This window comes from Salvia splendens, chromosome 5 (genome assembly GCF_004379255.2).
Source record: "Salvia splendens isolate huo1 chromosome 5, SspV2, whole genome shotgun sequence".
NCBI lineage: Eukaryota > Viridiplantae > Streptophyta > Magnoliopsida > Lamiales > Lamiaceae > Salvia > Salvia splendens.
In genome coordinates, this window is record NC_056036.1 from 19,906,043 (window position 1) to 19,923,239 (window position 17,197).

The following is a 17,197-nucleotide window of genomic DNA, read 5'->3' on the forward strand; positions in this document are numbered from 1 at the left end:
AAGCCGCCGACCGCGTACAAGCGCAAGCGTGAGCAACTCCGCAAGCACTGGGATCAAGTCAGGAAGCAAGTGAACTTGTACGCGGCGGAGTTCGAGAAGTTCACGTGGTCACAGTGGAGCGGCGAGAGCGCGAGCGACGTGCGAGCTAAAGCGATGTTGTCGTACCGGTCGATGTACGGCGACTTCAAGCACGAGGCCATCTGGGCGCTCTTGAGGGACAAGCAGAAGTTCCAAGGTGGAATTCTGCACACTGGTGCGCCGAAGAGGACGAAGACCACTGAAGCTGGTGATTACACGAGCAGCGGCAACGGCAACCACCCGGTTGACCTCAACCGGACGTACGTGGATGAAGGGAGTTCCGGCACACCGGAGTCCTTCCGGCGTCCTCCCGGCGTCAAGGCTGCGAAGGCCAAGGGGAAGGCGACCGCGACCTCATCGTCAACCGCTGCAACCCAAGCTCTGGTCCCGGTAGAGCTCCCGACCCAGACGGCCACCGCGTTTGAGTCGTTAGCAACAACGTCGATGGCAAGGACGATGTTGCAGACGCACAGGGGGCCCTCAAGAAGTGTACCGACCCCGACGAAGCCGAATATCTCCGGGTGTTACTCGATGAGCTGCGTCGGAAGTTGGGAATTGGTCCGACTTAGTTTTTTTTTTATTATTAGTTCAATGATGTAACTTTTTTTTATTAAAACTTCGCCGTTTGTTATTTAGACCGTTTTTTATTTACTCGTTACTTGATATTTGAAAACAGTTAAATTAATTAAACAAAATAATAAAATGATGATGTGGCGCGCCATAGACGCACCTTAGGGCGCCCCACTGCAGATGGGGAGGTAGGAGGATAAAACTGCTGACGTGGCGCGCCATAGGACGCGCCTTAAGGCGCCCCATTGCTAATGCTCTTAAAAATTAAAGTTAAACAATAACTATATTAATATCAGAAGTTAGCAAAAATATTTTAAATGACAACTAACTTTTTTGACTAAAACAAAAGTACCTGTAACTGAATTCTACAAAAGTGACCATGATGTGAACAGCGTGGGGTAAAATGTTGAATTAGCACATGGATTCATGCACACAGGTCCCACCATAAATGGAAAAGTTGACAAAGTGACAGGGATATATTCTTGGAATAAGTTAGGGCTATATATTCGGGTTTTGGTTCAATTTTTTGCCAAAATCGAAAAATCGAATTTAGTTCAAAATCCAAACCGAACCGAACCCGAAAAATCGAAAAACTGAAACCGAAAAACTGAAAACCGAACTTAAAAAACCGAAAAACCTGAACAAAACCGAAAAACCCGAAAAAAACCGAAAAACTTGAAAAAAGTAAATATAATATAAATATATATGTATATATGTGTATTTTATTTTATTTTATATATACTAATAGAATATTTATATATAATATAAAATTAATAATACATATAATATATATTATATAGTAGAATATATTAAAAGAATATATATATTATATATAATATACTATATTAAATTAATAGAATATATATATAATTCGGTTTTTCGGTTTTTCGGTTTTTTCTTCGCCCGAACCGAACCGAATCGAACCGAAAAACCAAAATTTTTTTATTTTTAAAACCGAACCGAACCGAAGAACCGAAAAAACCGAACCGAATTTCAAAATTTCGGTTTGGTTCGGTTCGGTTCGGATATTCGGTTTCCGGTTTTTTTGCTCACCCCTAGAATAAGTATCGATCGTGGTAATATTGAGTTCAATTTTGTCCATTTTAATTCGTCCGCGAATAAGTGTTTTATTTCACTTTTATTATAAATAGTAACACGATCTCACGTTCCAGTAACCATTTCACTCATATTTCATTTTGAAACTAATATATACAAGGGAGACCCAAATTCCACCAACTTTTTTCCACCCACTTTTATTAACATTTCTTAAAACCCGTGTCGCCAAGAAGTGAGACTCCTTATGATGGACGAAGGAAGTATATACTAACTTCATCCCATAATAAGAGTCACATTTTTCCATTTTGGTTCGTCCCACAATAAAAGACATTTCACTTTTACTATAAATGATAATTATGCCCCACATTCTACCAACTTTCTTCTCATTTTTTATTTTAAAACTAGTATATAAATGAGACTTATAGTCCACTAAATTATTTAACTCACTTTTCTTTACATTTATTAAAATTCATGCTCACACTAAATGTGACCTTTGGGATGATGGTAGTAACATGCAAAGATTTAATGCATATTTGATAAAATATTTAATTAATAAATAAAGAAAGAAAGTTATTGAAATTATGGAGAATGAGGCATACTTTATTAAGTAAAATGTTTTCTAAAATAAAAATTACTATTCCCTCTCTCATAAGAATATATACTTTTTAATTTTAGAATTTTTTTTCTCTCAGGTGACATCCATTCTACAGTAAAAATTTAATTACTTTTTCTATTATCTCTTTCTTGCATTAAAACTCTTGTCAAATGTAAAGTGCATATTCTTTTGGAACAGAAGGAGTTAGTTTTATAAGACAACCTAAAATAATAAAATATCTATATTTAACAAAGCTAAAAATAATCTATTTTTATTGAAGATATGATGTTTTATTATCATATATATTGGGCATTTCACAATTTATAAGTTTTCATTAAATACAAGTTAAATTTTAAATTTATTATTCTCTCCATCCTATAAAAGTATGAAGGTATGATATTGCACGAGAATTAAGATAAAATTGGTAAAGTAAAAGAGAAGAAGAGAATGATAGTTAAAGTAGTGTTAGTGATTAGTGAGACCTACATTATTATTAGTATTTTGATGGTAGTATAAGTTGTAAATAACTTGTTGTATATGGATAATATATTGGATAACTTTCCATATGGAATGCCCATATTTTTTTATGGGACGAATAAAAATAGAAAGTGCACATATTTTTATAGCACGAATGGAGTATAAATTATATAAACATAAAAAAATCTGTATTAAAATATATAGTCACTCCGTATCAGGAGAAAATATTCCATGGTCTTGGCATACCAAGTTGGTAATATGACTTGGTGTGACCAACTAATAGTTTGACAAGTGTTATTAATAACCATGTATAATATGGAAACTAAATACACCTAACATATGGAACATTTCCTTAATTTATTGGCCTTTATTTATTTTATTGAAGTTTTTGATGCACATAAATTTTATTTTCTTATTTTTAATTTTTTATGGTATACTATTGATATACTTAAATATTAGAATTAATTTATAAATATGTTAAGAAGTGTAATTATATACTATAATATTGAAACTAAATGCATCTAAAATACTTTTCGCATTTTTATGCTTTTATTTGTTTAATTAAATATTTCGATGCAATTTAAATTTATTTTTCACTAAAAATAAAATTAAAGTTTTCTCCCGCCTTTAATATTTTTCTTTAACTTTTTATATGTTCTTAAAAATTAAGATTAATTAATCAATATACTAAACAAATTTCAAATTAGCACATTTTACCACTACTTCTATACATTTTTTATAAAATAAAAAATTAAGTATCATTTCAGTATATTAAATTATTATGACTACAATTTAGTTTTCTTGGAATCTTAATTAATTAATATTCATCAAAAAGTAAGTTTTCTTCCATCTTAACACTTTACTGTATATGTTATTGAAATTTTTGATGCATATAAATTTGTTCCGTTTCATAACAAATGTAAGTGTTCTTAGACTATTAATATTTTATTTTCTTTCTTAATTTTTAAATTATTTTTACATGTTATAAAACATATTAAAAGTTATAATTAATTAATTAAAGTTTAAATCAATTAATTTTAATTTTTAATAGTATAATATAAAAAATGTAAAATAAGAAGTAAAATTTATATGCATAAAAAATTTCAAATTAAAGGAATAAAGACTAATAAATTGATGAAATCTTCCATATATTAGGTGTATTTAGTTTCCATAATATACATGCTTATTGATAACACTTGTCAAAAAACTATTAGTTGGTCACACCAAATCATATTGACAACTTTGTATGTCAAGACCATGAAATATTTTCTCACGTATTAGAGTCTGATTTGTATCCTACATTGCATAATTAAGTTAAAAACGATACTGAGAGTGAGTCCTATTTTATTAAAAAGAGTTTTTTTAAATAGCAAGTTTTATTTTTAAGGATATAGGGAGTATTAGTTTAGATATCAATTTGTATAGTTAATGTATAAATTTGCACTTGGAGCTATAAGGGACAAAACGTAAATAAAAGTAATGCTAAAGTAAAAAGTAGTTTTGGATTAAATAAAAACCTTTTGTACAATTAATTGTCATAAGGTAGCTTTCAATCTTTATTAAAATACTTTTTCTTAATTGTTGGAGCCCTACTTTACACATCCAATAATGCGCTGACTTAGAGCATCCGCAATGGAGGACTTCCGCGCGGAATTTCTACGGACGTCCCGGAATTCCGTCGCAGACGTCCGCCATTAGGCATGCCCGCCACGGATACGAAATTGGGCTGAGGACGTCGCAGGTCCGCGGCGTTAAGCGGAATTCCTCGCGGAATTCCGTAGGGACGTCCGCCATTGCGTCGAATCCCGCAGAATTCCGCTTTTTTTTTTATTTTTTTTGTAATGTCTATATATACCGCTCGTTAAACTTCGTTTCATTTCCCATGGGGATTCCCCATGACGACGTCGATCGAGTCCGTGCATTTGGCGACATGCGCCAAAAACAAGCCCACGTTCGACTCCAGAACGATATTATTGAAGAATGTGTGGCAGCGTAGGGGTAGTCGTTGATGTAGTTTTAATTATTGAAATGTATATTTTTTATTTGGTGAAATGTACTTTTCTTATTTTAACGGAATTTTTTCCTTATTTTCGTCGAAATTTTAATTACGTAAATTGTTTACTTCCGGAAATTGTTTAATTTGTGAATTTGTGATTTTTTTTAATGTGGGAATTCCGTCGGGAATTCCGCAGGGGAATTCCGCCACTGTGCAGTGGGAAGTCCGTATGACGTGGCAGTACAGTGGGAAGTCTTTATGACATGGCAAGAGGTGTTTTTGAGAATTCCGCGGGGAATTTCGCCGGGACATCCGCACCACTGCGGATGCCCTTAATAACTACTACAGACTCTATATAATAGTAGTACTTTACCATTATCAACAAACTAAAAATATCAGAAAGGAAAAATGGCAGAGAAGGTGATTCTGCTTGATTTTTTCGCTAGCATGTTCGAAATGAGGACTCGGGTGGCGCTAGCCGCAAAAGGCATGGAATACAAGTTCAGAGAGGAGGACTTGCCCAACAAATCCCAGCTTCTTCTTCAATCCAACCCATCCATAAGAAAATCCCCGTTTTGATTCATAACGATAAACCCGTTTGCGAGTCGGTTGTCATTGTTGAGTACATCGACGAGGTTTGGAACCAAAAGTACCCTCTCTTGCCCTCCCATCCCTATGAGAGATCTCAAGCTAGGTTTTGGGCTGATTACATCTCAAGCTAGGTTTTGGAACCAAAAGTTCCCTTTGGATATTTGGATGTGGCATTGGTCACGTTTACGGCGTGGTTCCACACCTACGAAAAGTGTGGTGGTTTCAGCATTGGAGAGAACTGCCCCACACTCGGTGCGTGGGTGAAGAGGTGTTTGGAGATAGACTTTGTGTCGAAATCCTTGGCCGATCCGGCCAAGGTTTACGTCTATGTTTTAATGATAAGGAAGGTGTACGGTATCGACATCTCCTAATTTTACTAGTATATCTAGTTGTGTTTTGGATAACAATACTACCTCTTTCTCTGTATTGGTGGTTGAGAAACTTACTCTCTCTCTGTATTGGTGGTTGAGAAACTTAAAAGTTGATGTTGAGGTGCATCACCACATGTATCCTTCTCTCTTGAAATTCTCTTGAAATAAGGTGTAATGCACATAAATTGAAATCTTCAATTTGGAGATATTTAATTTTTCATGAAAACCTACAAATTGGATTAGTAAATAGAGTAGTGCTAAATGTTTATAATAGGGTCACTCATAAAAATAAATTATACTCCTGTCAATAAAATAATGTCACATGTTATTTTTTGGATGTCCGCAATTTAAAGTCTCATTTACCTTTTACCATTCTAAGTAAATGGACCCCACCATTCACCTAACACGTTACACTCACATTCTATTTTAAAATTAATACATGAATGTGGAAAACACATTCCACTAACTCACTTTTCTTTATATTTCTTAAAATCCGTACCGAGTCAAATATGGACAATATTTCACGGATGAAAGAAGTAATAGATAAAGTAAGATAGAGATAAAAGAAAAAGTGATACTGAAGAATAAGTCCCACCTTATTAGAGAAAACGATTTCTAAAATAATTTTTTTTTGTTTTTAAGTAATATATCAAAATAAAATAATTTATATTATCAAAGGACGGATAGAGTAATAGTTTAGATTACAATTTCGTAATTCACACTACAAAAAACTTACTCCCTTCGTGCGCCATTAAATGTCTCATTTTTTCTTATTCGTCCGTCCGCCATTAAATGTGTGTCATTTTTCCTTATTCGTCCGTCCGCCAATAAATGTTTCATTTCACTTTTATTATTTGGTAAGTGAACCTTACATTCCTCTAAATCATTCCACACACATTTTATTATAAAATTAATATATAAAAGTAAGCTCCACATTCCACTAACTTTTTTACTCACTTTACTTCATGAAGTCAAACAATTTCTTTAAAACCCATGCCGTCAAATATGAGACATTTAATCATGGATGGAGGGAGTATTTTTTATGGACAAAAATATCGAGACGCAATTACTTGCGTTGGAATTTTTTAAAAAATAACAACAATTTAGGACGCAAAAGAAAGCTTTCTTAAATTAAGGACAAATTAACTTCATCTTTTGCTTTAGGACACTTCCACTTGCATTATCTAATTTTAATTGAGACACAAACAATAAGAACGCTTTTTAAAATATTAATGACATATTTGGAAACATAAATAAACATCCTTAATCCTTAATTGCATTAAAAAATGTCCTTAACAGGTTTTTTTTGTCGTGGTGACACTACTAATATTTAATGGTTAAATTTGCACTTGGGAGCTATAGGGGAGTGATCAATTGCTAACTCACTCTCTAGTTGTTAACTATGACTAATTTAAGACCATATGATTTTAGAAATCTAGTGGTCTAAAATTTTCCATGTGTAATTTTCATTTTTATTAATTAAATCGAAAAAATAAAAAAAACTATCAAATTAGGGTTTTGGATGAAAATGTCAATATAGTGTTTTGAAAATATCAACATAATGCTTTGAGAATGTCAACACATTGCTTTAAGAATGATATTCTACATGTATTATATTTACATATTTTATATACTATGTTGACATTTATTGCTGTACGAAAAAATTGAAATTTTTTTAAATTTTTTTCAAATTTTGACATCGTAACATATGCAAGTGAGATTTACATGTAATCATATTTAGAGAAAAAAAAAAACATATGCAAGTGAGATCTCATTAGAATCCTTATGAAATTATCTTTAATTTGATATATGTTGTGTGAAAAAATAATTTAAATCGAGAATGTTATATGCGTTTTAAAGTTATGTGATATTTTTCAATAGTTAGTTAGAACTAATTTATTGTAAATTGACCATAATACCCTTATTGGCGTTATTTCGGAGCTGATGATCTATGCCTTTGATTTAAATATATAAGGGTTATTATTTAATTGTAGTTAGCAATTAAGTATTGGGTTAGCAATCTAACACTCGCGGGAGCTATAAGGGACGAAATGTGAAAAAATAAATTAAAAAGTAAAAAGTACTTTGGAGTTTGGACCTCTCTACAATTTAAAATGTCACAGAGTAGCTTTCAAACTTTATTAAAATACTTTTTCGTAATTGTTGCCGTAATACCGGTTAAATTGTATGTCATGCATAATCTAGATTCATGTAAACTCATCCGATGATCCGCTTCTCTCCTGTCCGTTGATAACTGCTGCACTCTCTAACAAACTAAAAATCTTAGAAAGAAAAAAATGGCGGAGAAGGTGATTCTGCTGGATTTGTTCGCTAGCCGCAAAAGGCGAGGAATACGAGCACAGAGAGGAGGACCTTTGCAACAAAAGCCCGCTTCTTCTTCAATTCAACCCCATTCACAAGAAAATCCCCGTTTTGATTCATAATGGTAAACCCGATTGTGAGTCGCTTGTCATTGTTGAGTACATCGACGAGGTTTGGAACCAAACATACCCTCTTTTGCCTTCCCATCCCTACCAAAGAGCTCAAGTCTAGGCCGATTACATCAACAAAAAGGTACTACTACTTTCACTGTTTCGTTAGTGTTGGAACATATTCCTTTTTGAGATGTTCCATTAGAGTTGACACATTTACTCTTTTGGTAAAAGTCAAGATATTTTTCTCTGTTATTATATTCTCTGTCTTACTTTTCTCTCTCACTTTACTTTCTCCTTTACGTTGTTCTCCTCTGTTATGCCCTAATCAATCTGATTGCTTTATTTTATGTTTTGTTAATTTGTTTAATGTTGCAGCTGTGTGTTGCTGGAACGAAGATGTGGACTGAGTGAGGAAGAGTTAGAAGCGGCAAAGAAGGAATTGGTTGAGATTCTGAAGCAGTTGGAATAAGAGCTGGGAAACGAGAGGCCTGCTTCGGTGGCCAGAGCTTCAGATTTTTGGATGTGGCATTGGTCTCGTATACGGTGTGGTTCCACACCTACAGAACGTGTGGTAGTTTCAGCATTGGAGAGCTATGCCCCAACACCAAGCTCAGTGCGAGGGTGAAGAGGTGTTTGGAGATAGACTTTGTGTGGGAATCCTTGGCCGATCCGGCCAAGGTTTACGACTTTGCTTTAATGCTAAGGAAGGTGTTCGACATCGACACCTCCTAATTGTAGTACTATCTGTATTTGTGTTTTCTTTCAAATAAAATTGTTAAACCACCTGCTCATATGTAACTCCCAATGTGTTTAATGTTGAAAGTCTTTTCAACTACAATACATCAAATGTAGAACTTGAAAAGACTTAGAATACATAAGGTCTTGTGTTTCTATTGATTACAGATTCAATATGTCTAAACCATAAATAATTTTGATGTAGTACTCATTTGAGAAAGGCTGATTTCCAATATACAATATCAGTTCCTTCTTATTGTCAAGAACCGAATTATCTGAAATGTCTTTCTTATCTTGCCTTATTGGTTCTTACTGCATTGGTGAGCTGGGTTGGTACCTCTGATATGGTATCAGAGCCAATCCATCCATCCTCTCTTCCCTCTTCCATCTATCTTTTTCATTAAACATGATAGAATCTTCTCCTAAAGAAACTGCAACTCCCTCAACTCTTGTTCAACTACAACCTCAGTCTATTTCCTTCAAACTTACCAATGACAACTATTTGATCTGGCGACAACAGATCCTAACTACGGTTCGCGGCCTTGGGCTAGAACACTACCTTGTTGGTATTGAAATTCCTTCTCAATTTCTTCAATCTGAAAATGAAAAAGTCTTGAATCCAACTTATCTAGCTTGGAATCGACAGAACCAACTTCTTTCGGCATGGATCCAGTCGTCACTCACCGAAAGTGTTATGATGCTTGTTGTTGGTCTAGACTCCTCCAGAGAAGTGTTGAATGCTTTGGAAACCAATTTTTCCAGCCACTCTAAGGCGGAAGTTATGCAACATAAACTCCAGCTGCAGACCATGATGAAGGATTCTCTTTCGATGAAAGACTACCTCAACAAAATCAAAATTTGTTTCCATCAGCTCGGTGCAGCAGGATGTCGAGTGCTCGTAGAGGATCAAATACTTCACATACTGGCTGGGCTAAGCCCTGAGTATGATTCAATTATGGTCAACATAACATCTAAAGAAGATACATGGTCTATAACAGATGTGAGTTCCCTACTGCTAAGTTTTGAAACCAGGCTGGAATGTTCGAAGTCGGTAGCTACTGTCAATATGGATGGATCTCAACCATCGGCTAATATGGTGCAATCCTCTGGTCCAAGAAGGGATACTGGACAGCAACATCAGAGAAGTGGTTTTCCTGGTCAACAAGGTTATCATAGAGGGGATTTTGGAGGCAGAAATTCTAGAGGTGGAAGAGGAGGACGAGGTGGCCGTTTTTATGGGAATAAGCTCATTTGTTTAGTTTGTCAAAAACCTGGGCACGGTGCTGATCGATGTTGGTACAGGTTTGAGCACACCTTTGCCCCTCACGAGTTTTAGCCCTCTTGATATCAGTTGTAATTTCCTCCTGCATATAGGAGTTTATTTTTTTAAAAAAAGCTCCACAGTCCTTTGTGAGACAACAACAACCACAACATAACTTTCATTCCAATCCAGCGGCCAATGTGGTTCAGGCTAGGCGTGCACAAATCGAACCGGCCCGGCGGTCAACCGCCGGTTCATGAACCAGAACCGGCGGTTTGAACCGTCCGGCGGGTTCACGGTTCGGGCGGGCCGGTTCAAGGTCGGGAGATTTTTGAACTATGAACCGGCGGTTTGCCGGTTTGAACCGCTGGTTCAACTGTTCCAACGGCGCATTCCGAGCTAGGGTATTAGGGGTGCAGGCGAGGTTTACAGAAAATCGGCAGTTTCTGACGAAAACCTCCAGTTTACGCTGGTTCCGGTGACTTTTCAGGTGGCAGGCGTAGGGGTGCAGGTCGTAGGCCTGAAAATCGGTCAGAAACCGGCGGTTTTCGTTAGTAAACTGTGGACTGAACCGCCGGTTTGGGGTTGAACCGCCGGTTCAGGAGGTAATCCGCCGGTTCATGCCGAATTTGAAATTTCAATTTTTTTTTATTTCTTCCAATTTTACTCATATAAATACCCCACTTCTCCCTCATTTCTACTCACCCCATTCTTATGTTAACAAGGATTTCCTTCTCTCAATCTCCATTTCTCTATTCTCTCCTCAGTCTCTCTAATTGCTCAAGTTATTTACTAGTTTCTACGTACTACTATATTTGTTGTTGTGCTCGTAATTTTCCACTTATTCCATACTCCATACATATTCCATCTATACTACTTTTATTTATCACTGTGTCTTCTTCTCGTGGTGGACCGAGACGTGGTGATCGGGGCAAGGGAATTGCCCATGATCAAAGTACTAGTTGTCCCTCAAAATCAAGGCGACGTAGTCGTCGAGAAATTTTGGAAGAGGTTTTCCGAGTGCAGGCTGAACGCACGCAAGTAAGTAATGAAAAATTATTTTTACAATTCATATTTCATAACTTCATAAGATTGAGTTTTTTTTTTTAATTTTTTTTGTGTTCCTAATTAAACTTCAACTTAAATTATATTTATAAATAGAAGAAGATCATAGGATGGCCATGCTACTCGCTGAAATGCATCAAGGTGGGGGCGGGGGCGGTGGTTCCCAATAAAATGACGAGTACGACGTGTCTATGTCGTCGGACTTGGACAACAACAACGATGATAGATCTCATTCTCGTATTCCGTATAGCACCGACAGAAATGAGGAGATGCCTCCCCCTCCACCCACTAACACGGAAAAAGCTTTGAAATCTGATATTTTTGTCAAACACTACAAGAAGGTCCCGATGGTGATTCCAAGTCCTCATGATCCGAACTCTCAAGAAGAGACATCACCGTTTCATGCGTATTGCAACTATTGCAATAAAGTGTACAAATTTGCGAGTGGTGGAGGATATGGCACCCTCCGTCGCCATTTGGTGACAAAGCATCCGGTAGAATGCGGCACTACCTCTACCCAAACCCAACTAAACTTCCAACCCGGCGACTTGGGTTCGTCAGTTTAAATATGATCAAATTTTTTTCTGATGTTATAACTAGATGGACGGCAATGAAGCATTTTCCTTTTAACGTTTATGATGACAAAAAATTTGAGGTTACTATGCAAAGTGGTTTAAACGTAGCAATCAAAAGAATAGGTAGAATGACCGTTCAACGATCTACCGTTAGGAAATGTTTAGAGAAAAATGTTGAATTATCACGTTATTTAGTTAACTTGGGCCACAAAGTGAACATTTGCTCAGATGTGTGGACTGATTGTTTTAACCGCCATTCATACATGAGAATTACAGTTCACTTTGTGGACAATAGTTGGACTTTAAACAAGTGTTTAATAGGTTTTAGAGAATTTGAAACTCCACACACTGCACCCGAAATTGCTTCTTTGATTATACAAGTTTTGAATGAGTTTCAATTATGCAACAAGATATTTTCTATTGGTTTTGATAATGCCACTGCTAACACCACAAGTATTGGCGATTTGATTGCGGCCAGTGCTCCGGTAATTGGAGGTAAGTATTTTCATCAAAGATGCATTTGTCATATTTTAAATTTATGTGTACAAGATGCGCTTGAATTATGGCAAAAGCATGTTTCTCCTATTAGAACTGCAGTTAGATTAATCCATCAAAAGCCAGCTATTGGCAAAGCATGGAAGAAATATTGTCATCAAAAGAATGCTAGATATACGAATTTTACTATGGATGTGTCTCATAGATAGAATTCAACATATGATTGTTTGAATTCCACTTTGACGCATAAAGATTCTTTATGTGATTTTTTTGAACATATCCCGTACATGATTTATATCTTTCCAATAGTTGTTGGGAACATAGCGTCGCATTATTTAAATTGTTCAAATATTTCAAAAATGCTACTGTTGAATTATCGGGTGTTTATTATTGCACCGTTGTACGTGTTTTAGAGCATTGCATGTATATATAACTTGGTTTTAAAACTGTAATGAAAAATGCTTCCTCTTCACCATAATTAATGTGCGTTTTATATTATATGATTGAAAAATGGCTTAAGTATTTCAGTGAGATTCCAACCGTGTTTTTGATTGCAAAGGTATTGGATCCAAAATGGAAATTAGCCGGTACCTCTAAGATTTTAGATTTTTATTATAACAATTTGAGTTCAATTGATTTTGGCCCCCTTCATGCAATCCAATCCGATACCAGTGACGAATTTGGAGTAGACCTCTCAGAAACCTTTCAAATAACCCTCCCGGACCGGTCCACTATCCAACATACCTTTGAGTTTAACTTGCTCGCTCTCTACACCGAATATGAAACCAAGTATAACAATACCCACCAAGTCAGAAGACCCCCCTCCTCAACAACATAACCATGGCTTTAAATTTCAAGCCGATCATGATGACCCCGACGCGCAATCCCAACTAGCCAACCTATACAGCTACAGCACCGGCGGAAGGTCCTCAGGTATGGTAAGTGAATTAGATTTATATTTCGATTCACTCTTTTCCTTTGGTGATGAAGGTCCTACTCCTCCCGCCCAAATCGACGTCCTCGATTGGTGGGGAACCCACGAGAAAGATTTTCCCATCCTTGCGTCAATGGCCAAGGAGATTTTTTCTGTTCCGGCTTCCACTGTCGCCGTCGAGTCCGCTTTTAGTGTTGGCTCGCGTGTGTTGGATGAATCAAGAAGTAAGCTCTTGGCGAAAAATATGGAAGCCGTGATGTTACTTGATGATTGGGCCAAAGCCGACCTCAGAGAACAAGAAAATGATTGGGATGATCGTCAGGAGGGATCACAAGATGAATTCACCAGGGATGAATCGTAGGCCAACCGTCAACTGCCGCCGGCCAAGCCAAATAGGTAAGTAAGGTAAGAGAACTACGTGGGCTTTGATTCCCTTTTGCAAATGAGCATTGGGAATACGTAGGAACCTCAACTTAAATTTTAAATTTAAGTTGAGCTCAAGTCCTTTTTCCTTTATTTCTTTTTTTTCCATTTCTACCTACTTTAAAAATATGCAAATACAATTACATAATTGTATTTGTATATACTCTAGTTGATAAAGTAGATTTCTCTATATGGCTAAATCCGGGAAACTTTTGACAATTCTACTATAATTGTTGATTGTTAGACTAAACTCAACATTTAAAGTTGAATTGCTAAAGGTGTCCTTAATTTAATTATGTAGAAAGATCCCCTTTGCCGATTAAGAGTATATATACTTATAAGTTTTTTATAAGAACTTCTACGTCGTTTTTATCATTTGTAATTAGCTTCGTTGTTGACTAGTAGTCTAGTTTGTATTTAAATTTTTGTTTAAGACTTTCATCGTATTTAAAGTCTCGTTTTTCGATTTGTAATTGGTGTAATGTGTAATATCAATAAAATTGCAACTTTCATAGTATTTTTTTGAATTTTAGTTACGCACATTTCATACATAAAAAAATAAAAAAATGCAAAAAAAAAAGTTGGACGAACCGCCGAACCGGCCCAGAACCGACGGTTTAGGCCGAAAACCGGCGGTTTTGAACCGCTGCGTAAACTGCCGGTTTTTTTAACCGGAAACGGAACCACCGGGACCCTTGGCGGGCCGGTTCCAGTTCATGCATATCTTGAACCGTGATCCGTCGGTTCATGAACCGAAACCGGTGGTTCCGAACCGTTGTGCATGCCTAGTTTAGGCAGGAGGCAACCATGGATATCAAGCTCTTTATATTCCCACCTCAAGTCAGTCTGAATATGGTTTTGATGTTTAATCCACCGCTTCTTGGTATCCTGATTCTGGAGCCACGAATCACATCTCAAATGATCTCTCAAATCTAAACTCCCGCAGTGAGTACAATGGAGGTAACTCTCTTCAAATGGGTAATGGCTGCAGTGTTAAAATATCTCATATTTGTCAATCTACTTTCATTGCTTCTAACTCCAGACCCCTCATCTTAAAAGACCTTCATGTCCCACAAATTACAAAAAATTTACTTAGTGTCTCTCAATTTGCAAGTGACAATAATGTGTTTTTTGAATTTCATCCTCAATTCTATTTTATGAAGGATCTAGCAACCAAGGATATCATCCTCCGGGGTAGCCTTGATCGTGGGCTCTATCGTTTTCTCATTCACAAGAATCCTCCCTCTTCAATCAAGACTCAATGTCAACCTCTTCAGCTTCCCACCAACAATAAGACCTCCCCTACAATATGTTCAACTACTTTAGGGTCTCCCGTAGTTTTTTCTACTTCAAATGTTGCTAGCTCTCCTACTTTAAGTATTGAGTTATGGCATAAACATCTTGGTCATTATAATTTTGATGCTATTACTAAAGCTCTTCAGCACTGTAATATCCCTTTTAATACAATGAGAACAAGCCTTTTATGTCATCCATGTTGCTTAGCAAAAAGTCACAGACTTCCATATACCTCTTCCAGTTCTCTGGACACTGCTCTGTTACAACTTATACACACTGTTCTTTGGGGTCCAGCCCCTCTTGTTTCCCGAAATGGTTTCTCCTATTATGATAGTTTTATTGACCAATATAGTAGATACACTTGGCTTTATCTTTTGAAATCCAAACGAGAGGTGATTACAGTATTTGCTTATTTTAAAAGCTTGGTTGAGAAACAATTTAATTGTTCTATTAAAGCATTACAGAGTGATTGGGGTGGTGAGTTTCAAGCCCTCACATCTCTTCTTCAAGGTGCTGGTATTGTGCACAAGGTGTCTTGCCCCTACACTCCTCAACAAAACGGCTTGGCCGAAAGAAAGCATCGCAATATTGTTGAGATGGGTTTGGCTTTACTTGCCCAATCTGGTCTGCCATCTAAATTTTGGGACGAAGCTTTCATTTCTGCATGTTTCCTTATCAACCGCACTCCATCCAAGCCTCTACAATTCATATCTCCCTTCGAAAAACTCTTCCATGCCAAGCCTGATTATCATCTCCTCAGAGTGCTCGGTTGCCTTTGTTATCCCCATACACGTCCCTACAACAAATATAAGCTTGAATTTCATTCTGCCGCCTCCACATTCCTTGGTTATAGCCCCTCCCACAAGGGTTATAAGGCTTTCCTACCTAATGGAAAAGTCATCATTTCTAGAGATGTCACTTTCGATGAACACACATTCCCTTTTGTGTCTACTGATCTCACTCCTCATAAATCAAAGCCTAATCCACCAGCTGGAGACTTTCTACAACCTTTGTCTCCTGTTATCCCTCCTACTCATACAGTTCCAGTTGTTCCTCTCTCACCAGATAATCCTCCATTACAAAATCATTATCATCAGCATAATAACATCACTCCTCCTTTGTCTCCCTTGCTTTCTTCTCCTCATTCTCCTTATACTACTTCTCCCGTTCCAAGTGATACATCTTCAGTATCCTCCCAAATTCATCCTACACCTTCTTCCGTTCCCACCCCAGCTGCTCCTTCCCATCCTATGATCACCCGTGCGAAAGCTGGCATCTCCCGTCCCAAAATTTACCTCAATACCACCTACTCAAAATCCTCAATCGCTGTGTCCTTTGTCCTCCCAAAGTCAGCTACTGCCGCTTTGCTAATCTCAGTTTGGAAGCAGACAACGGAAGCTGAGTTCTTGGCCCTTCTTAAGAACAAAACATGGACCTTGACCACTCTCCCTTCTGGAAAGAACTTGGTAGGTTGCACTTGGATTTTCAAGTTTAAAAAGCATGCTGATGGCTCTGTTGCTCGCCATAAGGCGAGGCTTGTGGCACAGGGGTTCTCTAAACAATCAGGCTTCGATTACACGCAGACTTTTAGTCTAGTTGTCAAGCCGACCACCATCCGTCTGATCCTTAGTATTGCAGTATCATCCAACTGGGGTATCCCACATCTTGATGTTAATAACGCCTTTCTTCATGGGGATTTGCAAGAAGAAATATATATGCGCCAACCCTAAGGTTTCGAGCAAGGTGGCCCTGATTTGGTTTGTAAGCTTCATAAGGCCATCTATGGGCTAAAACAAACATCTTGGGCTTGGTTTCTCACAGTTCAAGGTTTTCTTTTTTTCCCTCGGATTCTCTCAATCCAAGGCAGACACTTCGCTCTTTTACCAGGTTCAGAATAATGAAACTATTTACATTCTGATATATATGTTGACGACATGCTCGTCACCGGTTCTTCCTCATCTGGAATCAAGAAAGTAATTCAGCAGCTCAGTGATCACTTCTCGCTGAAAGATTTAGGGGAAGTGAGTCAGTTCCTTGGTATTGAAGTCACTCATTCTGTCGATGGGATACATCTCAGTCAGAGAGCCTATATTAAAGAACTTTTAGAAAAATTCGAGATGCAGGATGTTAAGGGTCAGTCTACGCCAATGATCTCAAATTCCAAATTGAAGGAAATCATGTGGCTGATGGTAAAGCATATCGAAGTGCCGTCGGGGCCTTGCAATATGCGACGATAACGCGACC

General features: G+C 37.0%; 2 pseudogenes; both read left to right on the forward strand.

The window, feature by feature from the left end:
- Positions 1-5,174: 5,174 nt before the first annotated feature.
- LOC121802390 lies at positions 5,175-5,860 on the forward strand (annotated as a pseudogene).
- Positions 5,861-8,062: 2,202 nt separating this feature from the next.
- Positions 8,063-8,944, forward strand: LOC121803952 (annotated as a pseudogene).
- Positions 8,945-17,197: the final 8,253 nt, after the last annotated feature.